The sequence below is a fragment of the Brachycentrus maculatus genome, unplaced genomic scaffold, assembly GCF_059751285.1.
Source record: "Brachycentrus maculatus isolate JH-2025_06_01 unplaced genomic scaffold, ASM5975128v1 h1tg000264l, whole genome shotgun sequence".
NCBI lineage: Eukaryota > Metazoa > Arthropoda > Insecta > Trichoptera > Brachycentridae > Brachycentrus > Brachycentrus maculatus.
Window position 1 is genome coordinate 169,423 of NW_028281015.1, and position 20,069 is coordinate 189,491.

Genomic DNA, 20,069 nt, shown 5'->3' on the forward strand with positions numbered 1-20,069 from the left:
GAGGTATCGATTACAGTAATACCTCCCACACCTAGAGATTTGCCTGCGGTAACACTTGGTCCAGATTGCCAAAGCAAGATTAGCGCGAACCTGAGATGATTGATAGCTATTGACCGACCCGTCGCCAGAATAGTGTGGGACAACTGTCATGTGATAGAGATTTATTGACACTAATAATATTTGTCATTTCGCATAATGCTAGAGGTATAGGGTTGATCTTTAATTTTTCGCCTCTATGGTGTAATGGTTAGCGTGTGTAGCTACAGAGCTGGAGGGCCTGGACTCGATTTCCAGAAGGGGAAGGTTAAAATCAATTTTAGTGATTTTTTATAATAATATTCATTAACTCCGTCGCCTACTTTCTAAATCAGCCAGATCTATGTAAGTTGATTTTACAAAAAAATGCAAATTCTCCGGGTAACATTTATGTTTCAAAGATTTGTCTATCGTTACATAAAAAATTAAGAAATAAATATTTTTCAAAAAAACACGAGACACAAACCAATAATGACGTCATCTTAATTGTTGACTCATCCCCGCTCTCTGATTGGCCGATATGGGTCAGAAGGCAAGTTTCATGAATATAGCGGGGTTTGAAATACAATGCTGTTTTAAAGTATTTTTTAGCAGGGTTTTCAAGTATTTCAATATTTTAAACAATAAAACCCACAATTGGCATTCCGATAGAGTATTTATTTTAAAATATTATCAAATTGGATATGGCGGATTTCAAAAGTATATGACACGAATATACTTTGTATGAAGCGGAGAGCTGATCATCTTTCCTTCACGCGTTAACGATCAAAATAGCCCTATGCACTTTTGGGAAGAAGAATATTATTTGTCATTTCGGATAATGTGACAATGTTGGAGATCCTTTATTGTTGTAAAAGAAGCGATTTTACTCTAGCATTTTACATACTGGTTTTATATTCGAATGTGGTTGGCATAAAACAGAGGAAGACTGAGGAAAACTTGGCATTATCAAGTATTTCAAATACTTGTAAGTGGACAGATCAGGTAATTGTTGTAGAGGTAGCAATTTTATTTAAGTTTTGAAACATCTTGTTTTATATTTGAATGTGGTGGTAACAAAGCAGAGGAAGACTGAGGAAAACTTGGCATGATCAAGTTTTTGAAATACTTGAAAGTGGTCAACTTAGGAGTCGAAATAATCGGCGGGTACGTACGAGTATGAGGAGATGCATGAATGTGGAAGAGACGACGATTGTTTGGATAACAGATTGATATGACGTTCTATTCAGAAACAAGCTGTAGCCATCGACATATTTTGTATTGCGTGTGTTGCGGTTACGCTCAACAGATGGCGCTGCTATTGCAGTAAAAAAAAGTACCATTTGTATGAGATATACATATATAAAAAGACGCGCGTTTTCAAATGCAACGTTTTGTCAAAATTTAAAAGCAATCAATTGATTTTTTTAAATATTTTTTTAGAAACTAATATTTATATGAAATAAATTAGTAAGTATATATTATGCGTTGTCATGCTAATATCGATTCGCATCAGTGTCAATTATTTTATACCGAACAATATCCCACGCGTATTAATGGAGCCTTCCGATTGGCTGAAATTACTCAATCAAAATCCTGTATTTTGAATCAAACAAATGCTACATTATACGGTTTTCATGATCCTTACCTAAGGCCATTATATTTATCAAACCATAATTCATATCGGGTAGGTACTTACATATAACACGAAAACAACAAAGTCTTCTTCCTACTAGCATCCTAATGTCTACGCAGCGATCTGAAATAAAATCGACAAATTTATTGAATTTTGTGGCAAAAAGGAAAGTAGTATTTTATCTTATATTTGGCCGTAAGTTAAATATTCCTCATATGGAAAGATGTCATCCTGACCGTGTGGCCTAATGGATAAGGCGTCGGACTTCGGATCCGAAGATTGCAGGTTCGAGTCCTGTCACGGTCGAAAAAAAACTTTTTTTTATCAACCCGAATGGTATATTTTTATTAAAACTTTATAAAAAAGTTAACAAATTAGTGTTTTAATATGCATTATATAATCTTTAATAAAAAAGAGTCATTATTTTTGAGTGTAAATATAATTTTGTAATTTAGTGTCTACATTTATAATATATGAATGTTTACAACATTTTGAGTGTGTCGTAATACTTGTTCACAAATCTGGATTATCTCCAATTATAGGAGTATTTTTCATATTATTTTTTGACATCTCATCAAAGATGAAGAAGAATATGGAAGTCTGGGCATTTACGGGGCTGGCTAATATAAGAGTTTCTGCTTAATATAAAGCTTCTTTACATCTCACCAATAGATGTCTCTAGTGAAGTTCTAGTGATTCAAGAACAAGGTTTCTAAATTGGTTCATATATTTAGAACTTCCGAGATTTTGAGTAGTGTGGTTGTCAATAATGGGTAGAATTGGTGAATGTTACACGTGTGTAAAGTGATCACCAACCTTTGACGATCGTCAGCCCCGCAAATGCCAAAACTTCCATATTCTTCTTCATCTTTGATGAGATGTCAAAAAATAATATATGAATGTTTATTTAAATTAACAAAAAATTGTAATACTTTCAAAGTACATCATAATCAACAAAAAAATATTAAATATTCTGATTTCTGTATGTTCAAAAATTATTAAGTGTAGGTAGTTTTATTTTTATCGCAAAATATTTACATATTTCGAAAATTAATCAGTTACGCTATGTAACAATACGAACTTTATTTTCGTACGAGTTCAATTATTTTTTGTATCTGCGTCAGCGAAAATAAATTCTCAGTGAACAACATTGTGTTATGGTCATACATATATTTTTATTTAAGAATAGAATATTAAGTTATTTTACATAAAAAATATTAAAAGTTATGTTTTATATTTATAAATCAACCGAATATTAATTGTTTAGTTTTAGATGATTTGGTAAATGTAATATTTATAAGTGTAAGATAGTGCTATGGTAGTTATGTGTAGTATTGTTTGCTAGCTGTTGTAGTGATTGTCCTGACGAAGAGATGGGTACGTCTGGAAACCGGTAGTCAATAAATCTCGGTGAGTGGTTATACACTAATATTACTAAAATTTTTGGTAAAAAGTATTAAAAAGGCATAATTCATAATATGAATAAAGAAAGTGTTAAAATATGATTAAAGCAAATTATTATAATTTATCATACATTTTATTATTCACCCGATGTATTACGTACCAATGTTTTCGGAGTCTAAATGCAGTAAAATGTACGTTTTTATAAATAAATAACTAACTAACTAACTAACTAACCATCACGCCGCTTCCCCGCAGGGGTAGGCAGAGAGAATAGAGCGCCTCACCACTCTGTCCTTGCAAACATTCTTCGCCTCTTCCACGTTCATGCATCTGCTCATACATACCCGCCGATTGTTACGACTCCTAACCTGACCACTTTCAAGTATTTGGCATACCTGATCGTGCCATGTTTTTCTCGGTCTTCCTCTGCTTCTTTTCCCACTAACATTCGCCTCATAAATTTGTTTTACCGTTCTTTCGTCACTCATTCGTTCCACATGTCCAAACCATCTCAACACACCTTTCTTAATTTTATCGATAATGCTTATCTCAGCTTTGCATTCCTTCCTTATTTCACTATTCGCACATCTATCATACATCGTTTTGTCGCACATTCTTCTGAGAGATCGCATTTCGACTGCATTCAGTCTACATTCATCCTTCCATAAATAAATATATATATATATATATATATATATATATATATATATATATATATATATATATATATATATATATATATATATATATATATATATATATATATATATAATATATATATATATATATATATATATATATATATATATGTATATATATATATATATATATATATATATATATATATATATATATATATATATATATATATATATATATATATATATATATATATATACATATATATAGAAATATACTTCGTGAATTTCTCAGCTAATGCCGCCATAATCAGCCATACTTCCAAATCTATTAAAATACTACTCACACGTGAGACGGATCCAAGACATATATACGAGTTTCAAAAATGAATGCGATATGAATGTTCAATAATTGGCAGAGTGGTGAACTTTACATAAATGTATAAGTGATCGCTTAAACCAGCCAAATGCCAGGTCATAAGCCCTGAGATACTCAGACTTCCATCTTCCTTGCGATACGATAAAAAGGATTGGTGTTTCATCTCATGTTGAGACATCTATATTTTGATTACTGTTTCATATACTAAAATAATTTGTTCGTAACTGGTGTATTATATCAATAGATTTGTTTTATAGTCTACCAAAATATTAGTCATATGGTGGGAAACCAATTTCTTAAAATCAAAATGTGAAGTGCGTTCTCTAATTTTGATCACTCAAGGATATAAAATATAATATCTAACGCAAAATATCCACCCCTCAGATAACGCGAAGTGTGTCTTCGGAGCGTCTCTTTCCAACTTTATACTGTCCCAAGTAAACAGAAGCTCCCAACCCTTATATAGGGGGGGAGGTGGAAATAAAAGCAACAATCTTAAGAGGGGAACACGACAGTAATGAATGTTAACAAATAAACAAATTCAGAATGAAACTTTCAACAGTGTATCTTCCCATGCGTCCTTTTCAACTTTTTTTTTGGTTTTATTACGTATTTTTTCTTGCTCCGCAGTTTAATTGTGTTTTTCATTCGACTTCCTCCCGGGAACATTACCGTTGCCCAAAGGTACAGGAACTTTTGAAAGGGAAAAACTTCAAGTTAATTTATAAGGGCGACCTCTCAAATTTGGCTTTTTTTACAGTTCACAAAGAGACAAGTGAGGACAGACTATCAAAAGTTTAAGTCATAAGCTAACAGTTCAGGATAACGTATCAAAAAGATTCTTACTCGTAAGTCCTTATTAAATCAGAAAGCACTAGAGAAAGTTAAACCTTGTACAGGAAAGTAAGGATTTCGGACCCACCTACGTAGGTTTGGGATTGAAAGAACTTTAAAATAATATTATCTCTAGTTATATACATACTTTTAACTTAAGTAAATTTGTATCAATTTAGTTTGGTAGAATGAGGTATAAGAAAACCCTTAGTGTTGCGAATGTTAAAATATTTTTAAATTTTAAACTTCTTTGAACTGTTCTTTTTCACGTAAACAATATCAAAATAATTTATCAAATGAGACGCTGGTTTATTCACCCTATTATATAAGAGGTCTCTTGCATCCTTTATGCCACTGCGACCATATATATAATATGACCTATTATGAATGAATGGGGAAGGTTTCGAACTTATTGCATACATACAGGTCTCAAAAATTAATGCAATATGGATTTTTAATAGTGGGCAGAATGGTGAACGTTACACAAGTTTTATTAAGTGATCGCGCCAAATGATGCTCAGACTTTCATCTTCGTACTTACTTACTTATAACCCTTATCCACACCCAATGGTGCATAGGGCACTGCATCGAATCGACGCAGTTTTATCTTGATCATTACTTACATGAAGGCAAGGTGATCACTCTTGCGCTTCAAGAACCAGTCCAGGGTAATATTAAATGAATATTACAGTGCAAAATCACTAATATTTATTTTCACATCCCTGGGAATGACCTTCAGCACGGTAGCTAAACACGCTGACCATTACACCATAGAGGCGGACCTGCCGGAGGCTGCCTTCATCTTCTGTCATATAAAAAAACAGTGCAGACACTTATAAGTGTATATTACACAATATTCTAATATTGAAATGCTCGTTCTTTGAACTTTCAAGAAACGACTGAAATATTACTACGTAGAACCCTAACAGTCCACCATATAATTCTTGGTTTTGCTTTTCCTTTCTGCTTAATTTCTTACCTAATTCTACTTTTCTTTTTTCAAAAAATTAATTTTCATTTAATGAACATTATCTTGTAAGTATTTGTTTATTCGAATAACACATAATTCAAAAATGATTTATTTTCTTGAATGTTTTCCACAGATACTTTGTGGCACATTTTACAAACTTTGTAAAATTAAATAACTAAGTTTTAACCACTTTTTTATTCATAAATTTTTACCTACCAGTTTTGACAAGAACCTTGTCATCATCAGGGTTTATTTTAATTAAAAAACATTAAAATACTCTAAACATTAAAACTTCCACACACTCCGTAAAAATCCTAGAATTTAGGATTTTTACGGAGTGTGTGGTAAGTTTTTGGTGAGAGTTTATTAATGTTTTTGAATAAAAATAAACCCTGATGATGACAAAGTTCTTGTCGAAACCGGTAGGTTAAATTTTATTAATAAAAAAGTGGTTAAAACTAAGTTATTTAATTTTATAATGATTTATTTTCCTTAATACTTATGTACAAGTACTATCTGCCTTCCAATTACATTTTTTTTACAATTTTTCACAAGTCAGTATTTGTTTGAAAGTTATTGCTCCTTGCCAATGTGCATTTATTTTGTAAAACAATTTTTAAATATATAAATAAAAATTCTGAATTCTCCATTTTCGTTTTTCAGTTACATTTTTCATAAATGGTTCATATATAGAGCAATAATGTTTGGTACAGTGTGTTTTGGACAGAAAAATGTCACCATAAGGTTCGAACGATATTAACCTTAATAAAGAAACTCCTATGTAAATAACTGCTTTATTTTTGTGATATCCAATTTCAATTATCGATGTGATAGAAATCAAACGTACAAAAAAACATTTTTTTTGATTTACCAATAAAGGATTTCAAAAATTTAACCCGCTAATTACTAAAAAATATAAGTATTTGAGGTTTTACTTTTGGAAATAAAAAATACAGTTCATACTCATAAATGTATTAAGTTATGACAAAATTACTATTTTTTCATATTTAAAACAATTAGTTACTTGACATTAATGAGCTATATATTATATATTATTTTTTGACATCTCATCAAAGATAAAGAAGAAAATGGAAGTCTCGGCATTTACGGGGCTGATGACCGTCATAGACTGGTTTAAGTAATCACTTTACACACTTGTAACATTCACCAATTGTACCCATTATTGACAACCACACTACTCAAATTCTTAGAAGTTCTATATATATAAACCAATTTCGAAACATTATTCTTGAATCGCTAGAAATTCACTAGGACATCTTTTGGTGAGATGAAAAGAAGCTTTTTATTGGGCAGAAACTCTTCTATTAGTATGTGAGGTCCGAATCCTAGATACATGAGAAACGCCAGAAAATGTCATTCTCATTTTTATTATTTTAGCTTGTCAAAAAATAATGTGAAAAATGACCTAGTGAAAGTGAACAAGTATTTGGACACACTCAAAATATTGTAAAGTTATATTTTATTGAATCAAAGGATAAAGCCAAGAATTTCATTTTTAATTTGAATTTCATTCGGTAAATACCAATTTTCCTCAAATCCATTGTGAAAAATAATTCAATGCAATCTTTACACAAATTGAACGCTGAATTATAAGGAGAGATAAATGTTTTATTATGACTTCTTTAAAATTTTACACTCCTAAAACAGATTTTCAAATATGTTTGGGATACCATAATTCTCACGACCTTTATCAATTGGATCATCGTTCGCATAAATTCTCAGATTTTAATTGTATTCGACGAAGTTTAATACTTCATAAGCTAGTAGAACACATATAATATGTACGCAGGTTCGCCTTAAGGGTTGGCGAAAATACTGCCTTAAAGCCCTTGCATTATATAAAGTATTAATGAACTAAATTTTGTTGGTAGTTATTTAAACAAAGGCCTTTTCCAACATTCTGAAGGAACAACGAACTCAGATGGATTAACGAAGTAATATACTGAATTTATTAATACGTTAAGAGCTTATTATTTAGGTTTTGTAATGGTATCCTTCCTACTTTGCTAAGTTGAACAACAAATTGAAAGGTGTGTATATTTACCGAATAATGCTAATGAAACAGGAAGCTTTTTGAGCTTTTGGGGGTTTAACACACGCACACAGATACGCACTCACACATTCATGTACATAGGTATTGAGAATATGAGATGGGATATGGATTACGCAAGGAAGAAGCTCAGAATGAGAGAATTAGGGGAATATAGAAATCACTTGTGCAACGAGGTGCATAGTGCATATCCGTATTCGAACTTTCAAGAATATGAGTGGTGTGGTTGTCAATAATGTGTAAAATTGGTTATTGTTACACGTGTGTAAAGTGATCACTTAAACCAGCCTATGACGGTCTTTAGCCCCGTAAATGCTCAGACTTCCATATTCTTCATGATCATTAAAAGTTACTTATTTTTTATGTGAACCTAAATTCTACTTAAAAAACCACTTTTTAAAAAAAAATCCATTTCGCATCATTTCCAAACACCACAAAGTCACTGCCAAATCAATTAATGTAATCAAATATTTATTCGCCTTCGTAGTGAAGTTCTAGTGATTCAAGAACAATGTTTCAAAATTGGTTCATAAATATAGAACTTCTATGAATTTGAATGGTGTGGTTTTCAATAATGGGTAGAATAGGTGATTGTTACACGTGTGTAAAGTGATCACTTTCCATATTCTTCTTCATCTTTGATGGGATGTCAAAAAGATTATGTATAATGTTTATATTTATTTATTTATATATATATATATATATATATATATATATATATATATATATATATATATATATATATATATATATATATATATATATATATATATATATATATATATATATATATATATATATATATATATATATATATATATATATATATATATATATATATATATATATATATATATATATGTATATATATAAATATATATATATATATATATATATATATATATATATATATATATATATATATATATATATATATATATATATATATATATTTTTTTTTATGTATAAATAATAATAAAACCCTTATCCGCATCCCAGTGGTGCATAGGGCACTGCGTAATACAAACGCAGTGTTATCTTGATCGTTTACACATGAAGGAAAGGTGATCAGCCCTCCGCATTAGGTACCAGTCCAGGGTGATATTGAATAAATAGTGCAGTGAAAAAATCACTTATATTTATTTTACCCCCCCCCCTGGGAATCTGGGAATCGAACCCGGGACCTCCAGAACGGTAGCCGAGCGTGCTGACCATTACACTACGGAGATGAACGACACTATATATATATATATATATATATATATATATATATATATATATATATATATATATATATATATATATATATATATATATATATATATATATATATATATATATATATATATATATATATATATATATATATATATATATATATATATATATATATATATATATATATATATATATATATATATATATATATATATATATATATATATATATATATATATATATATATATATATATATATATATATATATATATATATATATATATATATATATATATATATATATATATTTATATATATATATATATATTTCACTACATTAAAAGCAAATTCAAATATTTATTTTCACTTGTACACAAGCCATCCGATGTCAGCAAAGGAAAGGATATAGATACTTACGAATCCATTATACTCTTCTGGTAATAATTCAATTCAATACATTTGTAAGTCCCTTAAAACCGGGTGTTCAATCTTTCTAACCCATCTCCTCACCGCAGACGAATTTATTTTCTCACTTTATTCCTTGTTACAATTTGTTCACATTTTTCAACCAGTTGTGAACAGACGTAAATGCTGAAGTTAAATGGAAGTAATTTTTTAACGAATTCGTTGGAAGACAATACTTTTTTATTTAATTTCTCTGATATAGAGTACGGCCTTTGTTTCTTTATTTTTTTTTATTTATAAAACTATCATATCATTTCTAATACTTTCATCATTCGCTTCACATCTCTGTCAAAATATTTTCCGCTCTCGGTAATATTTACATTTTCAAAATTATATAATTAAGTTTTGTATAATTTTGAAAATGTAAATTATTTATGACATTTTTATCTTTATTCCAGGCCTTGAAGCGAAGTGTGCAAACCTCTAAGGTTCATATAACATATACATTTTAATACAAAAAGGTGAAAAACATGAAAAAATATTAAAATTTAATTATTTGAATTTATTAATCATGTGACTGTAATAAGGCAATTAGATACAACATTTTGAGTGTGTCCAAATACTTGTTTACAAATAATTTGTGAATAAGTATTTGGACACATTCAAAATGTTGTAAATAAATTAACTGCCAATTATAAGCAGAAATAAAAAAAAATTAATTAAATTTTTATACCGTTTCTAAGTATATGAATATAATCCAAGATTCGGACCTCAAATAGAAATGAAAGAGTATCTGCTTTATAACATGCTTCTCTTATCCCGCCATAGAGGTCTCTAGTAAATTCCTAGTGAAATCAAATACTATGTTTCCAGTTTGATCAATAAATCTAGAAGTTCCATAAATTTGAGAAGTGCGCCCAGACGCCAATTTTTCTTCATCTATGTTAAGATATAAAACAAAGTAAATTATATTAGACGTGACTGATAAAATGATATATTTATTTTCCACCATCTTAATTTTCCGTCATTTGTGATTTGAGCTTCATTATTCAATCATTTTATGTATAAAAGAAAGATATTTTCTAGCTATGTATCGTAAGACCAACGTTTCTTGGACCAAACGTAGCACACTTATGCTTATTTCTGTGGATGTAATCTAGTGATTTCATAAGTGTTTTCATGTAGAGTGCTATTGGTGATTAGTATAAATAATTCACCGTTATATTCAATACGGCGAAAACTAAAATGGCGATGACAAGTTAGTTTTGAGATAGACTTGATAAACTTGAGTGTCGCTTCTTTATTTTACAGAGCGACACGAGCATTCTATTTTGTTTTAAATCCTATAACATGTTATTTGAAAATAAAAGTAAAACATCCATATAAACATGTGAAATAATTTTTGAACATTATGTAAGAGAATTCTCAACTTACGATAATAAACTATTTTTGTGTGAGTTTTTACAAAAACCAACAAACAATCGTGCCACTGCCCCGCAGAGGTAGGCAGAGAGAATAGAACGCCACACCACTCTGTCTTTGCAAACGTTCTTTACCTCTTCCACGTTCATGCATATCCCCATACATTCCCGCCGATTATTTCGACTCCTTACCTGACCGTTTTATGAAGAGAATTTGTAACTTATGATGAAAAACGTTTGTGTGAGTTTTTACGACGCGATTCACAAAAAAGTGATTTATAAAATAATTTTGAAAAAATATATAGGAAATGAACTTTAATTTTTTTTTCGATAAAGTAACGGTATTACATAACATTTTCCTTCAAAAAGTTTCGCTGTTGGTAACACATCGTTTTCTTTCTCTCAATGCAGAAACCGCATTTCCATATTTTCCTTGGAGTTTTTATACTCGTACATCGGTGGAAAGTTTCTACTCCGAGTCACACACCGCTTGCATAACATAGCTAACAAATTGATAAAGTTAAACCCTAAAAAAAACTGCGGAACTTCTTCGCGCGAAGTGCAAATAGCTTTTTAAATGAGTAATAATATTAAATGAACTTATTTTTCATTATTTATTGATACGACAATAACTTTGTGGAATGACATGTTGATTTTTTTTAAATTATACATTTTTATAAATGTGGAATATCTGCAATAAGAAATTATTTTTTATGTTGTTTAAATAATACAAAAAAATGACTACTAATTGCAGAAAATCCAGATTTGCGAACAAATTGGACCATTTGTACAAACTCTAAATGTTGTAAATCGAAATTGACATTAGTTTTTTTAAACTATTCTTATTTGATACAAAATAAATTAGCTTTTCAGAATTAATTTTCTAAGATTAATACAGGGTTTCATATTATTCTATTCTCTATGCCTGGGTAGGCAGCGGCTAAGGAAAGCGGCATGATGATTGGTTAGTAAGTTAGTAAAATCTTAAAATTCTTTAATTTTTTGCACTGATTTTACCCCCTACAGTGGCATTCGAAAAACCTAGTATTAATGCTAGATGTTTCGGTGTTAATACGTATTCGGTATTCGGCATCTAGGATTAATGCTAGTATTAATACTACATAGATGCCGAATACCGAATACTAATAGATTTTTTTTTAAATTAAACATTTGTAATAAATCACTTAATGAGTGGTTTATTGGTCAAAACTCATTAAGTGGTTTATTACAAGTGTTATGTTCCTTATGTATGGAAGCGAAGCATGGAGTTGGCAAAAGAAGGATGAAAGCAGACTGAATGCAGTCGAAATGCGATCCCTCAGACGAATGTGTGGCAAAACGATGTTTGTTAGATGTTCGAATGATGAAATAAGGAAAGAATGTAAGGCTGAGATAAGCATTATCGATAAAATTAAGAAAGGTGTGTTGAGATGGTTTGAATGAAAGTTATACGAAAAGTTAAAGAAAGAACGGTTAAACAAATTTATGGAGCGAATGTAGTTGGAAAAAGAAGCAGAGGACGACCGAGGAAAACTTGGCACAATCAGGTATGTCAAATACTTGAAAGCGGCCGGGTCAGGAGTCGTAATAATCGTCGGGTATGTATGAGGAGATGCATGAATGTAGAAGAGGCAAAGAATGTTTGCAAAGACAGAGTAGTGTGGCGTTCGATTTTCTCTGCCTACCCCTGCGGGGAAGCGGCGTGATGGTTAGTTAGTTAGTTAGTTTTTTTTACAAGTGTTTACTTTAAAAAAATAATCAACATGTCATTCCACAAATTTAATGCCAAATCAATAAATAATAGAATACTAATAGTAGTAATACTAGATGCCGTTTGATTGGATAATCTTTAGATTATTGAATCAAATGGCATAAAAAGGACACCAAGAAGAAACAATTACAGCATTTATATTGTTTAAATTAATCGTTAAAAAAATTTAACGGTAAAGAAGGTTTTTTCAAATACATATAAGATTTTAAATAAACCGCAACTACTGGCAGTTTTCTTATATGTTGAATGCACAACAAATGTTATATACCTCGTTTTTATTTATGTACATACGCTTTTTCAATGTAGCCCATTAAATAAAGCACCCTAAGAGGGCAAACCTTTTTCTATTTTTTGCCCAGCGGTTTTATGACAGTGATTATTTCTATTTGAAGGGATGAATCAATCGTCAATAGACTAAGTAATCCCGTAGATTTATGGGGTCCGTAGTATTTCAACTGCCCACAATTTGCTATGCGGAGTTCAAGGAGAGATTTTTATTTTCTTGGCGCCAACGTCTTTCCGAATAAATCACAGTGTGTTTTTTTACGTTTATACAATAAAGAAACATTTAGAATGGTATTATATTTAGAAAAACAAAAAAAAATACTAATTAATTTTTTACAATTCAATGTTCCCCAATTTATACACAGCGAAGCGCTCGTGAGGCAATAATTTACGAAAATAATGCTTTGTATTAAAAAAATATATTTATATTTTTAATATAACATATCGCTCACTCCTTTCAAGAACGTCATAAATAAAAAATCGTCAATTTTCAGTTGTGCATGTTTTCGGAATGCCTAGAAAATTTACTATATCCCAGCAAAAGAGGCATATTTTTAACTTAATACAATATAAACCTGCTACAGGGCAGAAAGTGTTGTTTTTACATTTTGAAGAAAAGGTATTGTTTTATTATTTTTTTAAATGTACTAAATATTTTTCAAATGAAGAAAAAAACATTAGGTTTTACCTAAAAAGATCTGCACAGTAAAAAGTTCAATAAGTGGCTTGATATTTATTTTTAAAACATTGTATTATATTTTTAAACTTTCAAAACGTTCTCCTGAAAAATCAAGTTTTTTGATTTATGACGTTCTTGAATGGAGTGAGCGATATTTGAATAAAATGAAAATCATATAATTTTTTATGTCCAATATTTACATACATTCGTTGGTATGACTTAACTTAACATTTTTGAAGATTGATTTGAAATTAAATTTAGTTAATGTATACATCGCTCTTGGAGACGAGACGTTAGTCACATTTGTAATCTTGTCTAATGAGCCTGTCTTTACACGTGACGCTGTATTTTGTACAATAATAATAATACACACACGCATATTGATTAGGTGTTGTGAATGTACAAGTAATAAACAATTTAATGGTAATAATTCATAGTAAATCCTATTAGTGAGCTCCAGCTGCGAATATTTCTCAGGTAGATCGGCGACGCCAACACACTTGGAAACTCCTAATTCGTGTTAATGACATAATAATATCAAGAGAAAAGGTATTCATTATTTAACCACTCTAATGGATTCTGTTCCGGGATTTATTATATAAAGGTGTATCATGGAACAATTATCGCGATTTACAATCTATCACGTCACCAACATTACATAATAAACTATTCTAATCTTATTATTTTGCTCTATCAACCTCAAAAAATTGATTTAATAAAACAATAGTATCAGATAACCGCATCATAAAAACATCGATTAAAAAAAATAGCATTAAAATTCATAAATTGATTTGGGAGTCACTTTGTGATAATATCTATCAATTTTTAATTCATATTTCGCTTGGTAAATATCACTTTTATAAAAGTCTAGGTAATTAAAAAATAAAAGCGAATTGAAAACTTCTCAGACACCTTTTATTTATCTGTTTTTTTGGGGTCTTTAGATAAGTAATATTGATAATTTTATTAAATTAAATAGCTTTTACCGGCCGTGTATTGCTGTGGCACAATCTGAAAAAAAGGGAAGAGAAAGATCAAATCGAAGTTATTCACCGATTTTCCGATTGATCAATAACTTGATAACATCTTAAAATTAATAAAAACGAACATTGAAATTTTTACTTTGGATTTTGTTACAAAGCCATCACGGTCAAATGGCCGTTTTTTTTTAAATTAATATTTTCACTTGTCACAGATAAATCATGCTGTTTATAAAAAATATTAAAATTGTAGAAAAATAAAAACACACTTGTATTCAAATGCCTGCTTTATTTCTTATAATCTTCGCCTCTTCCACATTCATGCATCTCCTCATACATACCCGCCAATTATTCCGACTCCTGGCCAGCCCACTTTCATGTATTTATATTACTTGATAATGCCGAGTTTCCTTCGATCTTCCTTTGCTTCTATTACCAACTACATTCACCTCTTAAATTTGTTTTACTGTTCTTGTTTCACTCATTCGATTCACACGCCCAAATCATCTCACCATACTTTTCTTAATTTTATCGATTATGCTTTGCATTCCTTCGTTATATCATCATTCGAACATGAATCGTGCATCGATTTGGTGCACATTCATCAGAGAGAGCGCATTTCGACTGCATTTAGTCTACTTTCATCCTTCACTCATTTGATTCACATTCAATTTTTATTTTTTCGACGAAATATTCACGAGATACGAGCCAGTATTTCAATATTTTGGACCAGAATGAAACATCTGAATAAATCAATGGTATCTGTTCCAAAAATAGCCTTTTTATAACCTGTATACGACGCGCAATAAATCGCAGATATTCAATATGTATTTCAACATGCGAATGCAGTGTGTTGAATTTTTTGTTAAGTTTTCGGTGTAAACAAAAGCTACCGGAAATATACAATTTGAGTGAGATCGCATATTGTATATATTAACAATGAAAAAGGACAAATCAATAGGACTCAACAATATCCTATATAATATATGTATATCAAAGACAAAATGTTACATATTGAACGTATCGAAACACGTATAAAAAATTAGTGTATACGTAAATAATGGTAATAACGAAGTTAATGCTTAATTTCAATTTCATGTATTTTTTAAAGGAATAACCCGAAGAGCCTCTATCAGAGGCTTGTTTACAGGTAGGATATTAATAATATGGAAGGTAAATGTGAAAAATACAGCACAAATACCCAAACCAATTGAAAATAAATATTTTTTAAATTTATTTTGCACTTGGCGGGAATCGAACCCGTGACGTCAGTTTCGCAGTCGAGCATCTACCCAACTAAAAGTAATCACTTTGCACACTTTACAAAATTCACCATTTACACGTCAATGACAAATTTTTAACCCTATAAATGGCTAGGCTTCTATATTCTCATCTTAATATAGTTCGTTGTATTTGCTAAATTTAGATTTTTTTTAAAAGCAATGGAATTTTTTACCTCATATTAAATTATTTTTTTAATTCGAAATATGTTCTATTAAAAGCATGGTTTTTAAAAACATAATATAATTTTTTCATTTTCTTTTTCATTTAAGGTTTGTTTTTTTATTAATGTACCATAGTTATAAATTAATAACACGGTTGAGCAGAATTAAGTAGAATTAGCGATTCTTGGTATCTTTTGTGAACTGGGATTACCGCGATACCGTGCACTATAAGAATGAAGAAATTTTGCATGCATGAAAAACTTTTTATTATTTCCCGTTACACTTCCTAAACTTTGATGCACTTCCGATAACGATGCACTTTAAATAACATAATCCTGTATTGCGGGAAACTTTATTTTACTTTGCACAACTTTAAGAGAATAAACATCCACTTCCCGAACTTTCCACCATACTTTCAGATCAGATTATCATAGACAGCATGTGTTTTACTCCATAAAAATGTACATAGATTACTTATTTGTAAAACAAATATTTTTCAAGTTTATCTTCTAAACAAATTTCTTCATTAAAATGTAAATTCTTTGATTTGGCTGTGGTTTTGTTGAAATATCTATCCATTTTACTTGATACATTGGGCTATCGCTATGCTGAATAATATCACGTTGGATATTGATCAATTCCATGTATCTGAAGGGGTATTCCATAACGGGATTTTTTTACATATTTAACAAGAGTATTCTAGCTTATTTTAATTTTTTTCTAACTGTATACGCTTTAAATATTATTTTGATTGTAATGTATATGTTAAATTGAATGGAATTTAACTAAAGTTATACTTGGTAAATACCAATTTTTATTCAAATCTTTTGTGACACGAGTTTCGATGCATTTGTGACAGTGTTTCAGTGAAAATGATGCGGAAAGCATAGAAACACGTGTCACAATAGATTTTCAGACATAGTGGTATTTACCAAGTGAAACTTAAAATAAAAAAGTACATTATACAACTAGCGATTATTGTTATTTTTAGTTCAGACGATACATCGGGTAATATATTTAAGGTAAATATTTGTGTTTTTATTATTCGCACAAATATTTCAATTTCATACTACATATTTCTATGAACCTTAGCGGCTGATTTTAAGAAATTGGTTTCAAATTGTGGTAAAGTGGGTTTGAGCCGAGAAACTCTGGCTTAAGAGTCCGCGACACTAACCACAGGACCACAACCCGACACATGTTTTCCGATACTTTATTTTAGTGTTGTATATCAATAATTTCTTTCATCCATTATTCCCATATTTTGAATGTACATATATCTACCATTATTTGTACACATCTCTCACTCCTTTCAAGAACGTCATAAATCAAAAATTGTTTATTTTCAGTTGTACATGTTTTCGGAATGTACTATATCCCAGCAAAAGCGGCATATTCTAAACCTAATATTTACCCGTTACAGGGCAGAAAGTGTTGTTTTTGCATTTTAAAGAAAAAGTATTGTTTAATTATTTTTTAAACATACTTAATATTTTTCAAATGGAGAGAAAACCTTCACTTTTTACCTAAAAAGATCTGTTGCACAGAAAAAAGTGATATTGATAGCTTGATATTTATTTTTAATACATTGTGTTATATTTTTTAACTTTAAAAACGTTCTCCTGAAAAATCAAGTTTTTTATTTATGACGTTCTTGAAAGGAGTGAGCGATATGTATTGTGTTTGTAGTTATACACACCAACAGATCGCGATGACCCTTGACTTTTAACGCGACCAGATATGAGGTTTTGATTTATTTGACCATACAAAGCCTTTTTTGTCGTTTGCATCCTCCCTCTTTGCTCCGTACCGATTTTTTTATGAACTGTAATTCATCATGTTGAACATTGATTTCATATTTAAAAAAAAAAAAACAGCTTTCTATCGATTCAAACATTTGTAATTGTGGAAAGCTGAATTGATTTTTAATACGATCATAAACTTGAAAATGTTTTATCAATATTTTGAGTGTGTCCAAATAATAAGAGATATTTTTACATTATTTTTAACATCTCAATGAAGGTGAAGTAGAATATGGAGCTCTGGGCATTTGCAGAGACTTACGACCGTGATAGACTGGTTATAGTGATCACTCTACACTCGTGTAACACTCACCAATTCTACCCATGATTGACAACCGCACCACCCAACTTCTTGAATCTTCTAGGTATATTAATCAAACTCGAAATACAGTATGCGATAGTTCACTAGAGATCTATCGTAGGATGAGGAAAGCTTTTATTTAGCAGAAACTCTTTTATTTTTATGCGAAATCTGAATTCTGGATGAAATTCACATACTTGAAAAACGCTAAAAAAATCGTTATTGGAAATAATCCATATTTGTGAACAGTATTTGGACACACTCTAAATGTTGTAAAAAATAACTGGTAAAATTCTAAACTTAAATAAAAAAATGAAAATGATATTTTCTAGGTTTTTTGTAAAAATGTTTTAAGTATTTTCCCCCTTAAAAAAACACTGTCAGTTGAAGGTTGCAAAGGTTTTTTCAAATATCTTTGAAAACACGTTGAAACCTTGTGACATTTCGTATACCATATACTTATATTAAGTGGAAAAAGATATAAAACAATATTTATACACAAAACAATACTTATTTTATATGCGTGTATAACGTCTCAAAAGATTTTCCCTCCCCAATATTTATTTTGTGATTTCCCTTCATAATAGCCTATATATTTGCTATTCACTACAATAGATCTCCTTGCTTATTTTATTTTACAAAGAAAACAAAATAAAAACCAAAGAAAGTGGTAGATGATAACTTTTAATAGACGCTTCAACCGAATTTCTGTTTCTGAAATAACACGTTATACATCCCAAGTCCATTAGCCTCAAAGAGATATTCTTATTGTTTGTAGTAATTATTAACGAAGAGATTCTTTGTCAATATTAAATAACAAAGTAACCTTTAATGGAGTTAGGGAAAACATTTTATGACTTTGCTTTCCCAAATTGACGAGAGTTTGATAATCTAAATAGACTAATTGGACAAATAACATTGTCTTTCATAATCCGGCGACGGCTCTCGTTTGAACAATTTCACTTTGAAAATGATTACGTTTTTTCTCCGTTTACGTAAATCACCGAAGCTAATTTAAACTTTTAGAGAATAAAAGAAATTCTAAGTATCCGAAAGTTTCCCCTTTAAAAAGTACACAAGAGACAATATTTGCTCTCTTTCAATTTTGAATAATATCACGTATCGTGGAGTATGTAGACGCTTTCAAATTGGAATACTTTCCCAAAGTGTTCCCCTGAGGATGGACCGTATTTTACTTTCTAAGGTCACCCATTATTGGTCTCTTACCCAATGACGGGAGCTGATAAGAGAGACTTCCCCTTTTTAATATCCTCCTACATACAATTTAAAAATAAATAAAGAATACACAATATAAACGAGGAGACACGTGGAAGACAGTCTATGAAAAATCTGAAAAATATCTAAACTATGACGTGATTAGTAAGCACTAACCACGCAACCCTAAATAAAACATTGTTTTTCTAACTAAATGGTGCATAGGGCACTGCATCGTGTTAATGCAGTGTTATCTTCATCGTTACTCACATGAAAGCAAGGCGAACACTCTTGCGCCTTAGCGACCAGTTCAGGATAATATTAAATAAATGTAAGACTGTAAAATCACTAATATTTGTTTCCCCTCCCCCCGAGAATCAAACCTGGGACCTCCAGCTCGTTAGCTAAATAAGCTAGCCGTTACGCCACGTAGGTGAACTTTATAAAACTATTGATATAAATTTTTGATTCTATTCAATTTTATTCAATTCCAAACACTAAAACTTCACCAAACGACAATTTTTGTTTAAAAAATGTTTATGATGAATTATAAATAAATTTATGCAACTTTTTAAATGTTTTTCGTTGATACTTTGTGG

The 20,069-nt window shown here is 30.2% G+C and overlaps 1 protein-coding gene and 1 non-coding gene across 2 annotated transcripts in view; both read left to right on the top strand.

Annotated features, from left to right (window-relative positions):
- LOC148305701 (lachesin-like) overlaps window positions 1–20,069 on the top strand; it is a 168,609-nt gene that overhangs the window by 82,580 nt on the left and 65,960 nt on the right. The gene's annotated exons all lie outside the window — the stretch shown is intronic.
- On the top strand, window positions 1,885–1,957 carry TRNAR-UCG (transfer RNA arginine (anticodon UCG)). The gene has a single exon. It is a non-coding gene; the product is annotated as a tRNA-Arg (tRNA).